Source organism: Fringilla coelebs (assembly GCF_963513975.1).
Source record: "Fringilla coelebs genome assembly, chromosome: Z".
In the NCBI taxonomy this organism is placed as follows: domain Eukaryota; kingdom Metazoa; phylum Chordata; class Aves; order Passeriformes; family Fringillidae; genus Fringilla; species Fringilla coelebs.
This window is the reverse complement of record NC_140031.1, coordinates 13,437,527-13,453,179: the sequence shown is the minus strand read 5'-3', so window position 1 is coordinate 13,453,179 and position 15,653 is coordinate 13,437,527.

The following is a 15,653-nucleotide window of genomic DNA, read 5'->3' as shown; positions in this document are numbered from 1 at the left end:
TGCACTTGTCATGTTGTCAAACTGCAGCTATAACTCAGTCAATCAACACCTACAATATTTGGAGACATTACAATTGAAAAACCATATGGAAGGTGTTAATTTTCACTTGCTTGTTTTTAAATTTTCCATTGAATGGCTAATAACTAATGAAATCTGTTCAGCAGAGAACGACACAGATTTTACTCTGTGACTAGAGGAAACCTTTTCAGAATCTAGGATATTTTCAAAGCACAACAGAAAATAAGTATAATCTACCATTGAAAATTGAGTGTGCAGATTCTGAACACTGAAAAATCAATTTATGCCCCATTAACCAATCATAATAGAGAAAATCCAAAAATATAAAAAGGTCAATATCCTGTTTCAATGTTTGCAAGCATATCAGCGTATTTAAAGGCATTTGAACTGTAACACTATTAAAAAATTAAGCAGTTTAAAATTTGTGATAGAGGCATAGGGCAAACAATGGCCCATAGAAAAATATAAAGGATGTCTTTTTTGGTATTTTGCAAGAAAATAATTAAAATTTAGTAAACCAACTAAACTGTCTGTATAACATTTATAAAAATTTCACACAAATTATACTTGTATTAGAGAAATATAGAATCTCTCTTTATCAGCATTCATCCACATACCATATATCATCACTAGTCATCAATAATGATCACTAGTCATCATAATGTGAATTTTCAATCTCTATCCATTATGAAAACTGCTGTTATGGTGATTTATTTAGGTCATTTCACTTTAAGCCATCCAGCTGAGAGTAATTTCCATATGATCGATACCTAATTATTTTCAGTATTACTTCTACAATTGAAGTTTTTATATATTCGTTCCCACATTTTTCACTGAACAACAGCTACAAATATATGCCATTGTATCTCATAAAAAAGAATCCGTCCTGATTTTGGTAAAGCTCGGCAAAGAGTAATTTCTCAGGCAGATTTAATCACAGTGTAACCATTGTACATTGTTCTCATTTTATAGTGTTCTCATTTATAGGATTAAGTACAGGTAGTGTTAGCCCAGATGATAATAATTAATTACTCAGGTTATGGATAATGTGAGAGATTTAGAAAGTGTCCTGGATATTATTCACCCACAGTGTTTTAAAAATATATGCACAGGAGTTTTCATTATAGAAAAGGATCTGACAACATGGATTTGCCATGTGAATTTTAGTTCTCATGTAGCTTGCTTTTGAGCATGCCACTGCATGCTAAAAAGCCTTTGGAAGGAGAACTAATGTACAGTTTTGTCTTTTCTACAATAATTTTCCCTATTTTGTGCTATTAAATGACCAGTTTTGTCAGCCATATTCAGAACCAGAAACATTCCGCTTCAAAATCACAAGACCTTTTTGAGTCATTTTCATGAGAAAAACCCCCATTTGTCTGAGACCAAACATAGCAATAAATTTAAATCATTTCTGATTGAGAGTGAAAGCAATATGCCTGCACTTTATTTTTGCTCTGGAGGGTCACAGACCCATAAAATGTTGCTTCCCTTCTCTCTATACACATTTTCTTGACAGCTGGAGAATGAGAGGTCTGTTTTTAAAAGTTCATGTAACATGTGAACTAGAGAAAAATTACTGACAAATTTATTTTTCACCTCCTTTTGCACAGGACTTGGCTGGAGAGATAATTCTCTCACTCTTTACAGAAGTGAGACATTCAAAAACTCAGGTCCACTTCCTCCACATATGATGAAGGAAACACTAATTACATGAATGGCTGAATTAAAAAAGATAATCCATTTTATTTTCTAGAATCCCCATTTACTAAATAAATGCTAATGGGGAATGACTAAATAATGTTATAGCTTTCCTATTTTACTGAAGAACATCTGTGCTTTCCTAATTCCAAGCATGAATCAACAATAATTTATTTCATATCCCCTCACCATTTGAATTCTTCAGAACTAATCTTTATTTTCTAAGGTATGTTTACTGTAAGAGCATTGTGGCATGCCCTCATTTACTCTCTGGATACAGGGTGCACTGCTGTGGTCCAAATCTTGCCTCTGCCTGCAGTGGTTCATACCAGCATTCCAGATTTAGAGGATATAGCCTTTTTGGAAAGTGAATTGTCTGTAAATTAACTTCCCTGTCCCTACTTGAATTAGGTCTCATCCTAACAATAACAAAACCACTAATTGTTAAAAGAATATCCTCTTAAGCAATCTCATCAGTTTTCATGAAGGGCAAGTCACTATTTTCCTACCACCATTATAAGTTTCATCTATTTTTAAGAAGAAAACACATACAAGATTTTTTTAGTTGGTTAGGGCTTTGGACTTTGGTGGATTTCTTTTCTTTGTTTGGAGATTTTTGTTTGTTTGCAGCTTTTTCTCATTTAGAATTGTACTACTGCTGAAGTATTCTGCTCTAATTAGAAGGTATTTTTTCAGTACATTTGCACTAAATACAGTATGTTCCAGACACTCTTTTCTGTGTCTTGAAAAACTGCCAACAGATTGCAAAACTGCAATGAAATAAATTAAGAAACTGAAGAATACTCTAAAAGACGTGTATTTTTGCAGGAGGGCAGTGCCATCAGCTAGTCTTTATACTTTATATGAAAAGTTACTAAATTATACCCTAAACCAGTTCAAAAGCTAGAAATATTTTATTAACATGTAACTACATGATAGGGATATACATTTATATTTTTAGAACCAAAAAAAAAAAAAATATTTAAATATTTTCCAGCATGCCCACGGTTTCTGGATAATACAGATGGACATAAGTGACTGTGGGTGCAGCCCTGGTGCCAGATGAGTCACACAGAGAGCAGCTGGGAGGGAGGTGAAGCAGCTTCACCCACCTGGCATGGTCCCAGGCTGAGGAGAGCTCCAGCTGGCCCCTGTCTGCCTGCAGCAGTGACACAGTGACACCCCGCTGGTGCCACACAGCCAGCTTCCTCCTGCGGCTCCCAGAGCCCGCCAGAACCATCTGTAGAAGTCAGCACCTACCAGAGGACCATAAAATATCTACTGCTGTCCAGGTACAGCATAATTTGTCACCCAAATGGATTACTAAAGCGTAAAAAACTCATACATGAAACACCTCCCCCACACCCAAGAAAAATGAGTGACAAAAACCAAAACCCTGAAGGGAATCATATCAAACACTTGTTTTCAGAACTGTATTTTTCCTCTAGATCTGAAGAGAAAATTATTATAACCACCTTCCTCTGATCTGAAATAATTGTTTTCCTTAAGAAACAACATCCTTTCCTCAAAAGCAGATGTAAAAGTCTCTCCAAATAATTTTATTTGTGATCCAGAAAAATGAGGATAACATCAAACTGCTCTGATTTCACAACTCTTCTCCCATATGAAAATTTGTCTTAGATTGCCTGATCATTTATCAAACTATTGGCAAAGTGCTATAAGCATATCCACATGAGCTACAGAGCTGGAGTCCTTCTCTAACATAGCTTGTTTTGTCCTCTGGGCTTCTCACTTTTGAATGAGACTATAACTGAGTTGCTGTCGTGTAAATCCAGTGTCATTCCACTCCTAGGGCTTTGCAAAACAAAGTATAAATATTTTAAAACAATAAATTTGATCATACTGAGATCATGGAAGAGGGATCTGATTATCAGTAGCAGAGATTACATCTAACATTGAAGGGTTAATTTGGTTTCAGTGTTCTTACTTGAATCTGATAGAACCAGGAAAGTGCTAAAGGACAGAAATGTTGAAGGTGTTTGTCTCTCAGCCAAGGCTTCAGTGTCTGCTTCACCATCTTAGGAAGGCTTTGAAAAGTGGAGTGTGGCACATTTTGGATCTTTTCCTTGTGTTTTTTCATTTTTGATTACTGCACAAGTACGGCCGGCTCTTGATTCTACTTAGACTAAAGTCTGAGGTGAAACCTCACTGCAAACTCAAATAATGCTGGGTTAACCTACTGAAAAATGGGCAGGTGAGAGGAGAAAAAGAGGAGACAAAGAGGAGAGAGAACCGTACATGTAAGTGAAGAGATAAGTGAAGAAAGAATCAAGGCCAGCCTGGAGATTGTCCTGGGCAACCTGGTCTAGGGGAACGTGTCTCTGACCGTGGCAGTGGGTTTGGAAAGGAAAAAAAAAGAAAAAAAGGAAAAAAGAGAAATGATAACTAGGCATTTTTTGCATTAGATGTAACACATAACAACATTTATTATACGGTGAATTCCAAATGAGATACAGTCTGTCTTAGTTTTACAATATAAAATCCTCTAACCACAGTATTTTGAAAAATATCTTGCAAATATCTTCAAGATTTCTCTGAATTTACTATCATCTAGTCTTAGAATCAATTTTCTGGCTCTGATTCCATTGCACCAGAATAGATATTTTTTTAGTAAGTAATTGAAGTTGGAGTGCTAAAAGTTTATTTTAAGCTTTCTGATTTTTTCTGACTACCTGCTAACAACTGAATGTTGACATGCAAATGTTGAATAGTCCCACAAACATAGCAATATAAGTGGTTTCTGAAAATAGGTTGGTTTGTTTGTTTTCCCCAGCCCATACCCTTTGCTAATTTTCAGTGACACTCAGCCATGAAAACAGCAAAAACCCAGATCTGTAGGTGACTCTCCAGCTTGAATGGAGCATTGTCAACAGAGAATATTTTAGTCCACAGAGAAACTGGAAAACAGGAAAAATGCAGTCTGGCATACCACAGAGGGGGCATTCAGTATCTGGTATTGAATGGCATGGTTTTAGAAGCCTGGCTGTCTGTTTTTACTTCCCACCCAGAAGACCTTTCTCAGGTCTTCCTCAGGGCAGGTGGCACCATCCTGTTAACAAAGTGGCCTGCACAGAGCACCCACAGCTCCAGACAGATTTGCTGACACTGAGCTGCCATTGTTTCATCAGTCTTAAACTGACTTAAAGCCCTTCTCTCAGATGTGATTTTAAATTACTCCATCTTCATTTCTCTAGTGGTTATGTACTGGGTAATTTTACAGAGACACACACTTTCAAAGTATTTTAGGCAACAGAAAGCCCAGAGCCTTCAAGACATCTGTCACTTCAGGGCTAGAGTACTAGAGCTGCTCTCCTCCCAAAGTTCCTCTTGAAGGCACTTTCCAGAGGACAAGATTTCAATATTTACATTGGCAGCCAAAATGCCTTGCCACTCAAGGCAACACAAGGAAAAAGGGGTAAAAATCAGTAAAGTTCCATTTGGGCTGGATGGGGCAATGATTCTGCTACAGATTCTGGTTCTGGCTTTGCTACTTCATCTCTCTGAATTGTATTGAGTATATAGTACAAAGGATTCATAGGTGAATAAGTGGCTGTATAGTTAAATGTAAGTTTTCTGTCTCCACCTTCAAAATGACTCCACAAGCAAAACAAAGAGTGCTTTGATATTCATGAGACAAAAGCAGTCTGGGATCTTAGAAATTCCTCTGTTTACTGAGGTTTTAAATTATATTAGATATTACTGTCTGTGAAACATGTCCACAAAGTAGAATTATCATCCAAGACTTGCTTTAACACTTTTCATTTCAATGTAATAATCTAATCTATAAACCATTGTTATAAATTAGTGATGCTTTACACAAATTGAGGTAATTTAGAAAAGCCCACTGATCACCAACAGGAAAAATATCTGTAATGAGCCTTATATTTCCCACTTTGAAAGAACAACTATCATATTTTAAAGATGAGTGCTATTTGCATTTAAGAGTGACACAGTATAGATGTAATAAATTATATTTTTAAGGAAAGGCTTTGATGCTAGAAAAATGTTTTATACAAACTTTTACACAGATAACAATGAGTTCTTGAGAATATTAATGCATGTTCTTTTTCTTTTATTTAGGCATAGCTCATTAAGATAAAAGACTGAGGAAAAAGATCTGTCATGACTGGATAACTCATGTATTCTGTTTTCACATAAGCAAAAGCCAAAGATGAATAGAAAGAGCAGAGTCAGAGTTGGTAAAACCAGGCTATGTATGGCTGTCTGGCACCAAAACATGATCCAGTTTTCATGCACGACTCCAATCCCTGCCTTGTAATAGACATGAACTAAAATATCCAGCCAGACAAAAAAATGCAGTATTTTAAAAAACCAGATCCAGATTCATAAGACCTATCTCTGTTTGAGGCACAATAATTTTAATATGCTAATGAAATTAATTTACTGATGCAATGTAATTGACTTGATATATTTCCTTTGCTACTGATATCTTGTCTGTGTGCCTATTAATTCCATGGTGTAGCCAGCAGAGAATTCAAGGTAAACACATTACCACAGCAAATTGCCATGATAAACTGAGAAAATAATTAGTATCATGCAAAATACAGACAATCCTAGACCCTGTACATTTTAAGATCAGCCTCCAGATTTGTACAAATTATTTAAGGATTAAAGCAAATACTTGTTTCAATAGAATTAAAAAACACAATGAGGAATTAGGTTACGAGTCCCTACAGAGTACTAGCACCTGCTCCCAGCTGCTGGAGTGCAATAAACAGGAAAATTATGCTTAAGTAACTATGAAGAGACTCAAGCGTGGCTAAGCTTCTAAATATTATTCTAATGATTTAATAAGATTCTCTTCATCAGGTTACCTTGCAGGAGCGATGCATTCAGTTATTCTCCCTGCCGTTTGTGGAGGCATTTAAAAACACTGAAAATACTGGAATTTAAAGAAACTGGCTAAGATGAGCTGCACTGAGTGTTTGAAGGGATAGATGGCTGTCTGTGGCTGTCCTGGTCCTCTTGGAGCAAACAGCCCGTCCTTGAGCTTACACAGCCATTTGTAAAGTCCTCGGTTGCAGCATTACCTGCATGGCCTCAAGACACCTGCAACAACAGTTCTCCTGCTTTGGGAGCATAAATTCCACCCATAAGCATTTTGCTCCATTGGCTGTGAATGCTAATCAGGATTTCACCAGATATGCTGATGGGACAAAAGGTCGTTTACCAAGCAAATTTGTTCTGCTATATCCATTTGGCAGTCTTAAACACTTTTCCTTCATATTTGCTACCAGATCATTACTTTTGGCATAATTTCCTCCTGAATTAATTCTTATGGTAATTTCCAAAGTATTGGCATAAATATCAGATGCTTTAAAGGAACAAATACGTGAATTTTTTGGCTCTTAATCTTTATAAAGATGTTAGTTTCCACTGTGATTCTGGACCAATAGCCAGCCTTCCCGAAATACAGATGATTGACTACAGGAATTTTCTTCAGCAGCAATCCAGCTCTTTTTATGAGATTATGGATATTGCCACATAATTACTCTGTTAATAATCCAATTTGCCCTTCCACAACACATGACTTTCTCGAATTTGAGAAATGTCTGTTTTCACCATCTGAGTATCTTGACATTCCTGTTGTGGTTCTAACAGTTTTTAAAGAGTCTGTCTATCTAATTACCAAGTGGAAATCTTCATCTTGAAATGATCATATGAGCATTATGAAGAGAAAACAAAGCAGTCCTTCTCACACAAAATTTTGCCTCCTTGCAAAGGGTGCAATAAAATTGAACGAAATAGTCCTGTGTGGAACTTTCCTACACATTGTAGAATATTTTGCAAAGTTTCGTCTATTGGATTTACAGTGTCAGTGCATGGTAGAGAAAGCCATGTGAAACTGAGGTAAACACAAAAATAACTTGCCTAAAATACCAGCCTTCTAACCCCAAATCTACAGCCCAGCTCACAGTGAAGTAGCCAAGCTAAGAGTAAAAACATTTTATACATCCCTTGATGCTAGGAATTTCATAGATGATGAATCTCCTGGATAAAAACCTGCTGTCCACTCAAACCAGAAAAAATACCTTACAACTAATGACAATTCCAGTTCCAGTGGCCAGTTTTTACCAGAGTTATAGTGGAAGAGCATGTCAAAACCTTGGGGAAGCCCAGCCACACCCCCACTCTTCATACACCACGGGCCATGTGCACATGTGTTGGCATTACACAGTGATTAAGCCCAAGGAGAAGGGTAGCCACTTGCCCTCTAGTTTGGTCAGAGCACAAATAGACACATGAGCAGTAACAGCAGCTCATGAGAGCTGCAGAGATACATTGGCTGCAACCATGCTCAGTGATCCATCCTGATGCTCCTGCTATCCTGCTGGCACTGCAGCTTCCAATCTGACATTATCCTTTCCCTTTGCTCTCTCTTGCCTTCATACATTTTCTTTTACATGCCCTCTGAAACTTATTTCTGCATCAAAACCTGCCTCTGACTGTTCATGGTCTGGTTTTCTAGGAGACAGAAGAGCAAGACTGATAACACAGAGTGAGAAAGATCTCAGTGCACTGGTCATTCCCAGAGATAGGAGAAGACCCACCTACTGTTTGGGATCACAGACTTACACAGGGAGACAAGGAACAGAAGGGATCTGCAGAGATTGCCTGGTCCTGCCCATGGCATCTGGCCAGATATCTGCCCAACCTGTCCTCACCACAAAGCTTCAATCAGGGAAGATCTGCAGTTTTACTACAGAAACATTTCCATTGCTTTGCTCTGGTCTCCAGAACTTCTTCCCAGTGTGCATTATGAATCTCCTTTGCTTCAGTTCATGCCTACCACATCAGATAGGTTCTAAAAGATACTTACTTAGAACAGGATCTCTTGCCTCTCTTGCATCTCCCTCCACAATCTTTTGCATTTATACATTTATATTTTGCTGAGTCTTCTCTTCCCTGCAGTAGGAATCCCTACTCACTTCATTTTTTAACTTATAGTTCAGGCTTCTTTTCATAACTCATAAGATGTGCGGGATCTCCTTGGGAGTCCTTACTGTTTTAAAAGCAAGGCCTGAATGCAGCACTTTTTCTCAGGTCCTGAAATTGCTCTCTGTTCTCACTAGTTTTGAGACAACAAAGGTTTTATAGGACTAAAAGTAAGATAACACAGTCATTCCATGTCTTTTTCCCACTGTTTTCTTTTACTAGAGAGGTATTCTGGTTCATTATCTGTTGCTTGTGCTGTTACTCTGGTTCATTATCATTACTTGTGCCACTCATGTATTCCCAGTTTTAAGTAAGACAATTATTTAAGTTTTGGAAGTTAGACCACTAAGTTAATGCTTTCTTATCTTTTCTGCAGAAATCCGCAACTTTAAACAAACAATATAATCAGGAGAGCTTCAATGTGAAGCAAGTGCTATAAGGTAACAAGAAAATAGCTACTGGAAGACCATGAAATACCTTGTTTTGGAGGAATGAAGACCATTAAATACCTTGTTTTGGAGGATTGCTCCTTCTGGCAGTGTCTGCAGCAAGGCACAGATTCTGCTGAATGCTCCAGGGGCTTTCTGTTATGGACAGATGACCAGAAATTTAGTGAAAAAATTTCTGCCCATAGGAAAGTACAGTTTCATTGAAAACTAAACAATGCATACTGATTGATACTTTTAGTCTGATCATATCACAATAATGTTGCTGCTTCAGTAGAGGAAAACATATAAGTCTGCCGGTATAAGCATTTCAAGTTGACTATCTTAATTTTGAAATATTGACTGCCTTAGTATTAAAAAAACTCACATAATTTAATTCATCTGAAAAATGGACAGTTTTTCCTCAAACCTCATTTGTTTGTCATTATCACTATCATCATCTAATATCATCAACATCAAGTACTCCATGTGGCATGAATTTTAATATTTGAAAAATTTTGTTTCACTGGAAAGCTTTACTATCTATTTTAATTTAAATGGAAAAAATTACCCACAGAATGGAAATTTTAGCTTCCAGCCACCTCAAGCACTGTGATTTCGCTGGAAAATATCTCATTAGAAATTCTTTGTATTGCTTCTTGAATGTCTGGTGTCAGTTATAAGGCATGATTTACATTTCTTTTCAGTTACTGTGCACTCTTAATTCGAAGCACAACCAAATACGTTTCTGAAATCCAGCTTTTTGTCATGATGGATGTTTACTCTCTTGACCATGTTTGTCACCATTACAGAGCAGAGTGAGCCAAGCTAAGCCCGGACTGCTGCATGGCCACACCTTCCCTGCGTGTAAGCACTCAGCAGCTGCATCTCAAACCAAGTTAAGGTGTTGACTTCATTCCTTCTTGTTGTTGTCACCATACTTTTCAGCAACTTGAACCAACTGGGCTACATCTGGTGTTACTATTTGTGTGTTTACCATTCTTATCATATACATCCAGTCTTGTGTGCAAGCTCTTCCCCTGTGAAACAACAGAGCCAACACCTCAGAAATCAAATGTGCCCTGAATACCAGGGAAGCTAGTCGAGTTTTCTTCTCATTTAATTTTGCAGTAAGGTATTCTATGGAAATATATATATATATATATATATTTATTATAGCATATATATTCTATGGAAATATAACTATAAATAAACTTTCCTTTTCAGCGTAGTCTTTCTTAATGAAATGCAGATAAAAAGTGAGTTGTCAACACTCCCTCTTCTGTCACAGGAGTGTCTGCCAACCCATTTCCTTTCCCATCAATGTGAGCATTTCTTCTTCATCATATCTACAGTCATCATGTATTCAGACAGAAAAAACTTCACATTTGGACTCACAATTCACACTGTGTTGTTGCACCAGGAGTTTACCAGTCCCTTCTCAGATCAGAGCTACATTCAGTCCTGCTTATCCCAATATCAGCTTATTTCCTGCTTCCCCTTGAGCTTTCTTCCTGATTGCTCATAATCATTTTATTGGGGATCTAATTTGTTCAAGTCGCCTGAGGGCTGTGGGGATGCTGTTCTTCTCATCAGGATAGTTAAGCTGAAGGCAATGAGTCTACTCCTCCTCTTGACTGTAGGCACATGGTTGAAACAAGTCCAAAAAGCTCAGCAGCTATTAGGGCAACACCTTTACTACCTTTAATACTTTATATGAATGTTGATTATCAGTAATTGTGGAAGGAAATAAATGAGGCTCCTTCTCGCAGTCCAAAATTACCAAACTTTGCCCCAAAGCCATTGAAGGAAGCACAGTACTGAATGTCCCTACACCAGTACTGGGAACTGTAACACCCATTTCTGACTATCCAACTTTTTTATGTAATGCAGAAAAGGATCAGAGATATTGCTTCTATCCCTTGTAACCAGAGGGGAAATGATGGAACATTCATTATAGTAATTTATGTCAGTCATGTACACACTTAAACCAATAAAAAATTCTGCCAAATATTCTTCCAAAGCCAAAGTGTGCTCTTGAGGAGATTTCACCAAACACATATATTTTTTTTTTTAACAAAGCCTCTGTAGAAGAATCCAGGTACTTCTTTTGAAGTTATATAATGCCTGAGAGTTACATATAATAACTCCTGGCTCTGTTATTGTTTGTTATTCATCCTCTATACTGAAGGCTTCTAACTTGAGTGAATTTACATTGGACCAGAGCCTGACACAACATATTAGCTCCAATGTAAGGAACTTGTTTGGGTTTGGTGGGGGAAATATTTATTGAAAACAGAGTTTTTTGAAAGTTGGTTGTGATCAGTATAAATTAACATTTAGATTGCTTGAAACTTTTTCATTTTAAAAGAGAATCAATCAAATTAGGAAGCTTATCCCAATTTTCTAACTTTTCATATTTACCTCCAAGATAGTTTTTAGTGCCTGCTGTTTCTCAAGACATAGCTATCATTAGAGAAATCTCATCACACAAAGGGATTAAAAATAAAATCTTTAAATAAATTTGAGAGATTAAACTTCTTTCTTTAAGAAATATGTCCAAATTTGCCCTAAAAATCTTTATCACTGAAAAGACACTTTAGAATATATTGAAAAAAATTCTAAGTGTTTACATTTTTCATTGTTTGATTTTTCTATAATTTACAGCTTGTAAACTTTTATCTGTTTTCTCATGGCTTTTCTCTGCTTTGGCAATTCTTATTGCTCAGACTCAGCAGAATATCTGTTAAAGTGACTCAGTATCTAAGGGCAAAACCCATTCCAACACGCATTGCCCAAGTAAACAAGCCCAACACAGGAGGGCTACCCTATAGCCCAGGGCAAGAAATATATTTCTTCACTGCTTAGAATACAAATGAATGCAAGTGCTATGGAAAGAGCCTCACTGCTGAGTCTCATCTCTGAGGAGTTCCTGTTCCCAAAGCCTCCACCATACTATTGGGGGTATTTGTTGTTGTAATTAATTGGGAATCACTTGACTGGAGCCTGTGCTTCAGGAGAGCTCATCTGATACTTTTGGGCATGGAGAGAGACTTTGTAAAACATTCAGAGACAGTTTTGCTATTGTAGTTTGATACACAGTCATTCACCTGGCACTTCTATCAATACTTTCATTCTTCATCTGTTTTATCACCAAAGTCCTTACTTGCATAGACAAACTCACTGATGGTGTGTCTGAAAGGCAAGGAGAAGTTGGGGTCATATATTGCTACCACCAAACTACAAATAATAAATGTTATGAGCTATTAAGCTACAAATGCTACAAATAATAATTCATTTGAATTATTATTTATATCAAATTCTGTCTGCACCTAGGTAGATATTCTGGTGTTTTATGCTTTGTGCCCAGAGAATCTGACTCCTTATCACCTGTACAGTCACCTTTTCAATGCACCCCATTCATGCCTCCCTGGATGTAAAAGAAAAGACCAAGAGAAAAGGCTGGATTTGTTTGGACTGGACTAATCTAATTTCTGTCTCTAGGTCATTATAGAGGAGATTGAGTTGAGTCTTCTTAGATGTGCATGGTGAAAAGATGGGAAATGGTCATAGGTCACAACGTGGGAAATTTGAAAAATATATTTCTATTCATTGAAGGTGATTGCATGCTGGAAATTTTCTAGTGATAATCTGTTGTATGTTTGCCATTAGCACATCCATTTTTTTAAGATAAATTATTCTTCTAGACTTTATTAAATGTGTCTTTACTCAAGAAGTAGATGGCAATAATTTTTCTCATAACTCAATGATAAACCAAAAGAATCTATGATCAGCACCTCTGGTTTTTTGAGCAGTCAAGCTACAAACCTTTGTGATTGCCCTGAGCTTCCTACAGGAAGGTGGAAGGTCTTCCTGCAGTGCATCCCAACTGCAGTAAAATAACCAAGATATGATGGAAGATACAATAGAGGAGGAGAGGTCACTGAGAGCCAAAACAGGCCATTGTCTAACTGGGAAAGATGCCATCTCTTATACCCATTAACAGTTAGACAAGGAATTTGTCCTGCTACGGTTCCAGGGAATTTTTGATTCTGGGCTCAGCAGACCAAGCAGGGGCAAACACTTCCACTAAAGGAGACAGCAATGTGGCTGTAAATTCTTCTTCAGGTTATCCCTTCTCATTCCACCAATGGAGCATAAAGTGCTCAGGCTCAGTTCTTCCATCTTTCCATTTGGGAGTGATTTTTGCCAAGCAGTAAAGACAGCAGTGTAATAGGATAAGTTGTACGGTGACTAAAATGGCTATATTATGGATTTCATGGTCGCCTTTTAATTTCAAATGAAAAATACATCTTTAAAGGACCTAAACTTTTACTGATATGTAGGCAAACTACAAGGGTCTGTTTGTCTCAGTCCCTATTTTTCTTATTTAATGAAAACAGAATCTGAACTTTAGTTTATAGACAGGTTATTTCTTTGAGGTTGTTGCAAAACCAAGCTTCCAGATTTGCTTTCATAGTAATAGCTGCAACCAAAGACAAAAAAATTGCTTTCAAGAATCAGTTTTATACCTTTGGTAACTTCTCCAGCTTTTCCTTGATGGTAGTTGCTGCCAGCTGTAGAACTCAGTGTGCCTTTGGATAATTGTACTAAGAGAGCTTATTAAATTGTCCCTTAGGGGGAAACTACTTTAAAACAACAACAACAACAGAAGTACTTCTGACAACTAGCAGCTTCTAAATTTATAACCAGTTTAAAAGCTAAAATAATTCCACTTGGTGTTGTCTTGGCAGATGATATACAATAACATCCTACATGGCAAAATGGAACACATACTATGCAGTGGAGCTTGAGCAGTTAAAAAGCCATGTCTAAACTGCTGTATCCAAAAAATATGCATTTCCTATTCCTCTTGGGTGCACAATTAGCTATAAGCTCCAAAGACATGCCAGAAATAGCAGACCATCACAAAAACAACAGTCACAGTAAAAACTCCCAGACCCCAAATCCATCTTAACGGGTAGACACCACAGACCCTGTCAACTACTCTTCTGTAACTTCCCTTTTATCAGTTTGAACATGGAAGAAAGCACAAAGAAAGAACAAAAGCTGATTTTGTTGCTCTCTTTTAGAGGCAAATGAAACAAACACTAACTTTGCTTTTCCTGGCTGATGATGGGAAATAGGAATTAAATGCTTCTGTTCTCCCAGACCAGTAGATGCTGTTTTCCACGTTCCACATCATAATGTCAAGGCTGATCTCACAGTTCAAATATTGAGTTTATAAAAAGAGAATACTAAATATGGAGAACTATGCCTCAAATCAGAATATTTTGGAATACATGTTTTCTGATCATAATTGCAGAAAAACCCTTGAGATAAGAAATTAAGTGTATATACTTACTGTTTTTCTATTAATATCTTGGGTTATATTCTGGGAGCCATATGGAGATACTGGCACAATGCCTATTCTCCTCTTAAAGCTTTTCATGACATGTAGGAACATATCTAGTGAGTCTTATTGCTGTAATTTTTACCCTGTTAAAGCACAACTTAAAGCAGAAGTGCTCCACTATACAGGAGCAGACACATAACATATACCTTTCTTCTGTACTGGAGACCCATTTGTGAATAACAAAATTTTACCACTCCCTGAAAATAAGTTAGATGATCTTCTATAAAGGGTTAGGGAGAATGAGGGTTATATATTCTGAAAATGAAGATTACTTGATGAAACTGTAGGGTATATACTTTGCTCTGGAAAGACACCAGAAGGTGGTCCTTTTGGATTTTATTTTGCTTCAATCCAGCATCTCTGTAGAATGAACTCACATTGTTTTGGACTCTATTCAGCCATTAACAGTGGTGTCCTTGTTAATAACGTCTCTAATGCTCTGGTCTGTAGTGGGTCCCCCTCCCCACACAGGTGATATGAATATTCCCTATCAGCTAGGGAATATCAACCCTCTCACCTTAAACTGCTTCCAGTCCGATGCTCAGACACTTCCTTAAAGTACTGTGTGCCAAACAATACAAACAGAAGAGATATAATCTATTTCATACTTTAAAGGCTCTCTCATGCTTTTGCACTACCTAGTTTATCTTCTTACACCCCTCCGACTTCTGCTGTTCTGGAGTCCCTCTCCCAACTCACATGCATCTCAGGAACAACCCACTCGGTTCCAAAACATCCCATTCCATTAATAGTACAATCTGTTACTACTGCTACGGATCAAGAAGGGGTTTTCCACTATTCTCTTTTACTTGCTTTAAATGGGTGCACTGTTATCTCCTGATCAGAGGTATAAACTGAGTGCAGCAGAAGACCAGGCTTGAAAACCACTCTCAAGCCTTAATTTATGTATGTGCAAGGCCATTGTTTCCAAGCCAATACTCAATTCCCCAATAGAGAGCAATTTATTAGGGTGTTCAAAAATAATTATATGAGCCAAAGGTGACTTCTAAAGACTACTTTCTCAGTGTGAACATGACTAATATTGTATTATATTTTATAGTATTTTATTTAAAAATCTAGCATTTTCATCACATTATGAGAAGGTAGATGACAAG